Below are 10321 nucleotides of genomic sequence, written 5' to 3'. Positions count from 1 at the left end.
TTTATTCTAGTGTTCTTGATAAAATTAAACCTCTTATAGAATATTGACATCTCTGCTGCATGCCTGATCATGCTGTCTGCTTTGTTCTGCTGCACAGAAGAAGGACTAGCATGCAGGAAGAAGCTGGAAGAAGTAAGAGTTTGGTCATGAGAGCAGTGGTCATGGTTTTTTCATAAATGCATTTACTTGGAAAATATAAAAGAATTAAGCAATTTGATTTACTTACAAAATATATTGGTATTGCTGCTAGTTTTTTGACAACCTACTTTCATGCCATTCATCACTATCCACTAACTTCCATTTCATAATATATACCCAATAAATAGGCTTTACATGATTGATAAAGTTGTCTTAGGCAAGCTTTAAAGTAAGGTGTATATTCATAAAATTCTTTATACAATCTTTTTTTTACTTGGATGTTTTTCAGCATCTTTTTGTGAGGTTCATGATATCGACCTGAGTACTTTATGAAATGACTCATACAATTGTATTTCTTGGCATCAAAGACCGCCTGATGTTCTGTGCTGGTCCAGCCTCTGCAACGGGGAGAGACTAACAAACAGCCCCAGACTTCAATGTATCTCTTTCATCTCCCTTCTCCTTTATTCTGTTTATTCTGCAGACGAGATGCCACAGATCATAAAATAAATACGATGTAATATGTGTGTGTCTTAGAGCTAGTCTCTTTTTTTAATGCAATTTAATGATTTGGATATATAAGGTACATGCTTTAAAAAAAAAACACAAAAAAATCATAATGTTGTTATCTGCAAATAAATTCACATCATACTTAAATGTGATTTTATAACCAACCAACCAAGAATAAAGAAAGATCTTAAGGATTAAGACAAAAACTCATCTGATATGCATAGAGGTAGAGAGATGGCAGTACAAGTTAATAAAAAGAAGTAATATTGTATTCTTGTTTATAGTTACTGCCCTTGAAGAAATGGGTAGTTAAAGGATGAGAGCTATCCTTCTGCATTTTCATCCAATCTTTAAGAGAGGGAAATACACATGGAATCTTGTTAAAGATTCTCATGTGAAACTTTGTTTTTTTACTTTATTGATGGTACTATGCATAATGATGTTTTTAACCATTTTTTTTAAATTGATATCGATCTCCTCAAATAAACTATGGCCTAAATTTATAGGTACTATAATTGGTCCTTGTTTTACCTTTTACTGGTATAACCAGACCTAACCATTGAAAGGTCACTTTTGACCTGGAATACACTGAACGGTGCTTGTCAGTCAAGCTCTCCCATCAACTTAAATGTGAAATGTTTTGGTAAATTGTCCATGACTTGGGCAAGGCTTAGTTTTAAAAAGGTGGGTATGATAGTGTTTTTTAAATAAACACATGATACCTTGTTATATGGTGGAAGAATTTTAGCCAACAAATAGAAGTTCCACAACCATCCATACTATTCACCAGCCAAATATCCCACAAGCTCAGTAGGTTCTCCCATAAACCATGTATCCTTATATTTCAGAAGCAGATACTGACCTGGTTTTATTTAGTACTGTCAAGGACCTACCACAGCAATCAGCCATGAATGAATGCCATATCACCAAATGATAGGCCTTCTCATTAAAATATAAATGGTGTCACCTTCTGACACATCTTTTTATGACCTATATATAACCATGTACCTGCATTAATTCAAGGTGAAACTATAGGAATTACTATACAAATACTCAATAGGCTTATGAATTGAATTTAGTTAAAAACCGTGAAATGCCCAACACCCGATGCTTCTTGCATTTTAAACCACTGCAAAATGAGAGCAGGTATAACTTACGCTACTTTTCCACCTTACAATACCTCTGAATGCTTCTGACGCCAGACCCCATATGGTGCCTCTGTTGAGTGTGTGTCTAAGTCTCCAAGATTCAGGTCCATCTGAGCTAAACAAGATAAACAACAGAAACTGCCAAAAATATGAAAACTTAACAGAAACATCTTGTCCATATTTAACAGCAATCTAAAAAAGTGTGTACCTTTGCAAAATCAACAAAACATTCAAGATTCAAATTCTTGCAAATGGCATTCCCTTAAAACACATTTTCAAAGTCCTTAAGGTTATCCATTTAAAAATATCATAAGTTTCATTGTTGTTACTTTGGGCCTTATTTATTAGGGCTCTCCAAGGCTGGAGAGGATACATTTTCATCAGTGAAGCTGGGTGATCCAGCAAACCTGGAATTGATCTGGTCCAGGATTTTAAACAGTTGCAAGCAAATAGCAAATTGCTTTGAAGAAATCCATTCCAGGTTTGCTGGATCACCCAGCTTTACTGATGAAAGTGTATCCTCTCCAACCTTGCAGAGCTTTAATAAAATCAGGCCCTTTGTTATAACTATTTAGGTGCAACTTAAGGGTACACGCTCCTGACCTCTGATTATACAGTATTTTGTATAGATCATACTTAAAACTATATTTTTGGCATATTAAATAAAATTTCAGCAATATGAGATTACAGTGTTTCCAAAAATTCATCCTACAAAAATGTTAAGCTGCTTTGTGTTTCAAGTATTTCAAAAACTGACTGTACAAAACCTAAAAACCTAAAAATATAAAAACATGTTATATGTTAAATGTTTCTCTAGAGCAATATCATTAAGAGGCAACAATGATATTAATTCTTCAAATCCTAACATCATTTCCTATTCCTTTCATTAGTTTAGGAAGAACGTAGTTTAGCATTCTCTTTTGACAGGCCTGCAGCTAAAACCTTACTCTAAAATATGTAATTCTTTACTTTAAGTAAAGGCAAATTAATAATGCTTCTTACAACAGCTTAATTTACTCTTCTGTTGAAATATTTTAATGCATTAATCCAGGAATTCATTAAAAAACTATGGTAATATTCATGGATGGAAAAAAAGCTTACCAAGCAATATGGCCGAAACTAGTGCAATCCAATGATTAAAGCCATGTATACCTCATGTTAGGGCCTCTTTGTATTGGGATATTTTAGCTTTATTTTTAATTAAATTTAGAATTCTCACTAAATTTTGTAGAATTCTTAACTGAAGTTCAGGACACCTAAAATGTTTAAATGTTTTTTCAACATGTCTAAGCAATGTAACAAAAAGAACATTCAATATATGTTTTATTTTTTTTTAATTTTACAGAAACTATATAAACTACAGTGGTATTTGTTTTCAGTTATTTAAAATCTATTTTAAATTCTGCCACACAGGTACATCCTGTTATGAAATGATGGCTGTTGTTCTCCTGTGGGATATCCTGTCACATGCACAGACTGAGCCTACAACTGGCTGACATATTGGATGGGTATGATGTAGATGAAATTAGCAGTGCTGAGATAAAAGTATGGATGAACTAATAGTGAAAATACAAAAAAGGAGAAAAAAATGTAATTGTTTAAGATACCCAGAGCTGTATAAAACACAATGTCATTGAATTTGAATTAATATTCACTTTATATCAGAGTTCCTACATACATACTGGAAAATATTTGAGAATATTGAATACTGGAAAACCTGCATACTATTTTGAGAAATAATATGCACAATTGACCCAACAATGCTCCTATAAAGCTTTTTTATTTTGTCTGTTTTTCTGCGTCTTTCTACTTTGAGATCGCAGATCTCTTTAACATTTGTGATAGTAAACTGCACAGTTAGTAACTCCCAAGCACATAGTAAAATACTGCTATGCGGCCAGAAATAGCAAACTGCACCACAGGTCAATGCATTTGCACACGGTGGTGGTGCAGTTCTCAGCCAGAAGAGCACATGTCACATGATGCCAGAAGAGCATCATGTAACTGTACAACAACCATGCAAATGTGTACACAAACTAGTTCCCAACTACTCCTGGCTGATGGAAATATTGTGGCTATAACTAAAATAACGTTGGTGCAGTCTAATTCTGTAGGCAATGGCAAGTCTGAAATGGTCCTACCATGATGGAATATTTTTAGATTCTGGCACAGTACAATTTCTATCTTTTACACCTATCTATTTCTCTATCATGCCCTGTCTTTTTGTGTGTCTTTTATGTAGGATGACAATTTTTTTTCTCAATTTTTAATAAGTTTTTTTGTTACTTTTTACTTTTTCTTTACATGCAGCTTTAAAGGTTAGTAAACCATAGATGTTCTAAAAGCACACGACCTGTAGAATTTGGAGATAGTGCTACTGATTTTTTATATGCATTTATATTTGCGCAAACGTTTATAAATACCATTCTTGGTGTTCAGATTCATGCTGATTGCACAGTTGGCCTAAACAGTGACATTTGTTTCCAAAGAAAAAAATAAGGGTTATATAAAAAAAGTAAAAGAAACAGAAGAGGTGCCAACCTTGAAGCCTATTTTACTGACCATTCTATAGATTACAGATCCCATTGTGTGGATGTGTTGGCAGTGCACAAGACATTCACCGAATGAACTGTAAAGGGTATGTACTGGCCCTGCTTATAGCCACTACTCTAAACATAGAGTGCAGGGACAGCTTAAAAAAAAATAATGGCTAGGTACCTTCCAATGGGGCTGAGAACACTGTATAAGTTCTTTAAAGATGCTGGCTTCCACTAAAAGGGACTGTGTTACTAAAGAAACATTGTCAATAGTGTGTACTATAGGCATATCAAAACATAACTTGGATCTCAAACATTCTTCATGAATGAGGAGGAGTCTGTGGGAAAGGTAAAGATGGTCCTATCTTTATTTCTGTAGCACAAAATTACTGCTCTGATGACTACATCTAACAGGCAATACCTCATAACTCTCACCTAGTTCCCATGTTTTGTCCAGAAAAACATTGTCTTAACCTTACCCATGGCATTTAAAAATATTGGCACGAAGTGCTGATTGTCTTTTTGCTGTTTTCCCAGTCCATGTTTTTATTAATACATTACCATCAGCACCACAACTACCTGTCTTTTATTTCTGTGTCCTTAGAGTGTGGGCATTCATGTTGCAGAGGAAACAAGGATAACCTGGCTCCAGGATAATGTGTCACATTCACTGGCTCTATATCCCCGTCTGAGATGACATCTAAGATGATAAAAAAGCCAGACAGTTGTCAAAGGTCAAAGCTTTACTTTGAGGAGAAACCTGCATCTTGCTATCTTGAAAAACATGCATATTGTGACCTCATTTTCTCTACCACTATTAGTGGTGGTGTGGTCCCTCCTATAGTTCAGAGGTTTAGTTTTAGTTGATCTCTTGGGGCTCTGATCTCTTAAAAGGCTTACTTCTGTTTTTAGTGTTATTTTGACCAGGTAATGACAGGTTCAAACAATCTGTGAAGTTATTAGCAACAATGAGAAAAAATTGCTTGTGTGTAACTGGAAATAATTGCTGTGATTTTACTTTTAGAACACAATTTTTCCTAAATAGCAGTAGGAGATGTGACCTTGGAAATACTGTATAGCTCTTTATGTCACATTGAAAAATCGGGTATGGGAAAATTATTCTATCATTTTTTTTTCTTTCGCTCCCCAATTCCCTAAGTTACCAGTAGGAGAAAAGGTGGTAAAAATTGTTCAGGCCATTGCTGGTAAACAGTTTTGGGTTTATTGTCACTAAGAAAGCTCTCCTCTCACTTTTTGTGTCTTGAGAAAGACGGCCTGATTTATTAAAGGTTTCATCGAAGCTGGGTGATCCAGCAAACCTGTACTGGATCTGGTCCAGGATTGAAAACAAAAAGCAACTGACTTTTAAGAAAAACCATTCGAGGATTGCTGAATCACTGATGAAAATGTATCCTTTGTAACAAAGGGGAGCTTTAATAAATGAGGCCCAGAGTGTGAAGGTGAAGCTACCTAAATGGACACAAACATTTATTTAACACACACAAACATTAATTTAAACTTTTTTCTTTACTTATGAAAACTAACACACACATCTTGGCTGTAAATGAATTTTAACCAATAACATTTAAAATGAACTAAAAATCAAAAAATTAAAAATCTGTAATTTCCTAATTAACACTGAAAGTATAACAATTTTGCACTGAGAGGTAAAAGTGCTAAAACAGCAGCAATGAAAAATTGCTGTTAAAATCACAGATATTAGTAGGTCTGCTGTTGACCCATTGTTTACTCTGAACAAAATATTTGTATTTCCCTGGAAACTTGTCAGAAAACACTGTTTTTTCTGATAAAGATGTGCAGTCCATGACATTAAACTGTCTCGCTGATGGTAGTGTCCATTATTTACTAACACACCTAACATTCTATTAACTTCAAACATGTTCATATTCATTAACTTCCACATAACGATTTGCTAAAAGAGACATTATTTGTGCCCTACTTACACGTAAGCTGTGGCAAATTGTGACTGCCTTCCCTCTGAGCAAAGTGAAAGTAAGCTTGTCCTTTATCTGCTGGAATAAAAATCTGTGCCAGCAAGTCTAGATAAATCAATAGCTCATGTTCCTACAGCATAAAGTAATACCTCTCACAGAGAAAGAACACCAGAACAAAGACTCAGAAAAAAAAACATCACGTGCCTACTGTCACAAAAAGACAGCAAATAATAAAAGGTCATCATAAAGCCAACAGTAGAGAAAAGGCACTTAACTGTATGCAAAAATGAAATAAATACAGTTTATTTAAAATGCTATGCAGTCTCACATAAAATCATATTATTGAATATAAATGTAAACATAGATAACATAAAGAAAATTGTACAGCTTTTCAACTGATTTAGCAAATGCAGTTGTTAGCAGACAGCTTTCTTAAAATAAAACTCAAGTTAGTTTATGTTAGAAGTAAATGCAATGTAGGCTGTGTATGTCTTTTCAGTTTGCTCAGTTCTTCTATTTCCACATATTTCAGTCACATGAAATGAAATGTGTTATAAATTACATATGATACAACAATAAAATAATAATATCAGTGGATATCCAAAAGAGTAGCACATCCCTTGTGAATGCTCAACAAGCCAGGATGTGCATATTTTTAGGGGGACTTGAACAATACTATTGTAGTACAATGCAATACAATGACAAAACTTTTATATCTAAAAAACACTGAATACTTTATTGAAATTATAGAAGAACAATGTCTGATAAGTTCAAAATACACAATGAGATATTGAACCCGTAATGCGCCTGGGCACACAAACCACAGCCAACTCCAAATATCCTTTTATCAAGTTTATTTATCGTCATAAAACAAGACAAGGGTTATTTACAGATGTCAAGTCTGATAACGTAGTACAGAAGGGTAAGGCAAAGGCAGGTCAGGAACAATCCGAGGTCAGGGCAGGCAGCAGACAAGAGTGGTCACAAACAATCCGAGGTCAGGGCAGGCAGAGTTCAGGCAAGAGTCAGGTTTCAGACCAGGTTGCTATGGGAATGACAAACTGGATTAACATAAACCAACACAAGGACGCACCCAAGCACACTGTGTTCACAGAGGCTTATAGCGGGCAATGGTGTTCAGGACAGGTTCTCCTTAAATGGCCAGAGTGACCAATGACCTTGCGCCACCTGGCGCCATTTGATAGGAGGGTCACTGAATCCCCTGCGGCCGATTGGCTGCAGGGAATTTAAACTAACTATGTCCCGCCCTTGGGGGGTACAAGAGGCACGCGTGGTAGCGCGCGAACCTCTTCCCACAGCACCCCTGGAACGTGCCCTACTTTGCACCTCCACAGGAGTGCTGAGAACAGGACTTTCAGTAATCACCTCCATAGAGATGCAAGGGATGCCGCCTGGCCGAACAGTAGTTCGGCTAGGACGGATCCCTCCACCTGCAGAGAGAGACACACTGCGAGCAGGGCAGCAGCCTCAGCCATGCTGCCTGCTGCAGCAGGGTCTCCCTCTGCAGCTGTGATCCCCAGGGATGCCGCGGGCTCGCAGGAGGGGTAAGTTCCTTACAGAACCTAACTATGTTACTTGACACATTTCAAATCTGCTTCATCAGTACTTAAATGAGTCAATTGTCTATTGTGGTGAGCACTCACATGAGAGCCCATTTTGGCGAGCACTCACATGAGAGCCCATTGTGGTGAGCACTCACATGAGAGCCAGCACAGAATTCCTTTTTATTAAAGACTTGGGACAGAAGTTAGAGAAACATTATATCAAATTACTAAATTAGCTTTAAGAAAGGGTCAATTATTCCACTACATTATTCGACATATGTCATGTAAATAACTATCCAACAATAGAAACAAAGCATGACTGCAAGCAATGAAAAGAGGGAATACCACCAAAACTTATAGAGCTCATTTGTATGAATAGTACAGTTTCCATCCCTCTAGTCCTGCTTTGCTCTTATTGCTGTTGGCTTTTTTACATTACATATGGTTTTCATGTAATGAAATTGAAATGAAATGTAATTAATTCGAACAAAATCATCATCATTGTTTGATACAGACAATAGCATGCCAAGAATTTGACACCGAGTGCTGCTTATGTACCTGCTGTTTTCTAAGATCTGGATTTTTTGTAATACACTACCACCAATGCTACCACCTGCATGATGATTTTGCACCATCACTACAGCCACCACCAGAAGCAGCTGCAGAACCAAGATAATGTAAAGAAAATGTAACGCTACCAATGCTCTCCTCCCCTGAAGTTCTGTCTTGAAGTTTCTTCTAAATTCCTAAATGTTTTTTGTCATCACTTTATGTTCCTTTATGTCATCAGCTCTTGTTTCCAGTGTTTTATACAAACTAATTTTCCAATTTCTTCATGAGACTAAGAACCTCAGAGAGCGGACATGAGTATTGCAGAAAAGGGGTACATTGACTCTTGGGTAATGCATCCTGTTTACTGACTTTATCTCCTCACTGTGACTGAGTTGATAAATGAGCATTCCAGTCTACAAGGTCAAATCTTTTTTTGTGATTTATAGATATTATGTTTTAAACTGATTAAACTTTGTAAATTATTTGTGCTTTATTATAATTCAAATAGGGGTTGATACTGAGTTAAATGAAGGAAAATGAGATTTGAGCTGTTATGGAAGGGTAGTAAAGATATGGAGATAGGGATAAACACAAATATAAGTATTTCAGACTAAAGCCAGAAGTAAGGGGGAAGAGAAAGGTAAGAAGGAAAAACTTCATCAGCAACCCCACCAAAATATTTTAAATTTGAAGTAAAATAGATTTAAAGAAAGTGATCTATAGTTATTATTTTGATGACACCTACCTCTTCCTCGCTAAAGTGCAGGCATCTCTCTTCTGCCCATGAGGGCAGTTTTGATTCTGGGTGTGCCTCTGATCCCAAGCTTTATCAGTTTTTCTCAATCTGCTGGCCAATCAGAAAATAGCCTCTTAATCACCCCTGGCTATTTAGCTAGCTCAGACACTGCACTCAGTGTTTGTGAAATGTTCTCCACTGGTGCCGAGCCCCTAGTTCTGTTGAGCTAGTTCCTATACACCTGCTGGCTAATTTAGTGCTTCCTCTATCCAGTTCCTGTTTTAACACCTCTTTATCTAGTCTGTTTGTTCCCAGCCAACTTTCCTGTGCTGTTCCAGTGTTCCTGTCTGTCTGTGGATATCCCTGAGTCACCTGTGCCTCCTGTTGCTTCCAGTGTCTCCTGTGTTCCCTGTGTCCGCAGTGGCCCCTGTGTCACTGGTGTCTGTCTCCTGGATCCCTGGTATTTGACCCCTGGCTTGTGACCTAACCTCCCTTGCTTGCTGCCTGCTTTGGCACAAGTCTTTCTCAACTACTCTTCAGCTTTGTGATTTGGTACCATTGTTATCCTGCCCACCCTGGTGTGCCCAAGGACCGCAACCTGGCAGTAACCAGCAGCGCAACATCCTCACCATCAGAGGCTCTGGAGAAGACCTGGTTACTGCTTAGACTCTGCGCACTGGCCCTTATCAGAGCTCATACCACTCCCGTGCAAGCCGTAGCGCCCTCAAGTGGCCCTGTCTCCCCATTTATGTTTTCCAGACAGTTCTGATTTAATTACCAAAGGCCTTTTTATTTAAAATTCATAGTGCAATAAGAAGGTTTTTGTGGAAGAATGGGCACCCGCGAATAGCTTGTTATCATTAAGCAGCAGTCCTAGTTCGTATGTTAGATTGGTTCCATGGTTTGACCAAAAGGTTGTGAGTAGAACTTGAGAGAAACCTGGCTTCGATCACCACCATGCCTCAACCCTGCTCAGATACCAAGATATCAATCTTTGTCTTTTCTAACACATGACCTATTTATGCTATGGGATTTTTTACTATCATGTAACAATATAATATCTTCTTGTCCTGGTCCAATGACACCTTTCTTTAATAATCTTGCATTTACACCAGCCATGGGGGTGGAGATGTTTTTAAGATGGAATGCAAACGAGCATTACCACTTGAGCTCTATCTAT

General features: G+C 37.1%; 1 long non-coding RNA gene across 1 annotated transcript; it reads right to left on the bottom strand.

The window, feature by feature from the left end:
* Positions 1–1781: 1781 nt before the first annotated feature.
* On the bottom strand, positions 1782–6346 carry LOC140322106 (uncharacterized). Its single transcript, XR_011919139.1, has 3 exons — positions 6298–6346; positions 4913–5033; positions 1782–1934 (listed from the first exon to the last, which is right to left on the bottom strand). It is a non-coding gene; the product is annotated as an uncharacterized lncRNA (long non-coding RNA).
* Between the last annotated feature and the right edge of the window lie 3975 nt (positions 6347–10321).

This window comes from Pyxicephalus adspersus, chromosome 1 (assembly GCF_032062135.1).
Source record: "Pyxicephalus adspersus chromosome 1, UCB_Pads_2.0, whole genome shotgun sequence".
NCBI classification, from domain to species: Eukaryota; Metazoa; Chordata; class Amphibia; order Anura; family Pyxicephalidae; genus Pyxicephalus; species Pyxicephalus adspersus.
This window is presented reverse-complemented; position numbering and strand designations above follow the sequence as displayed.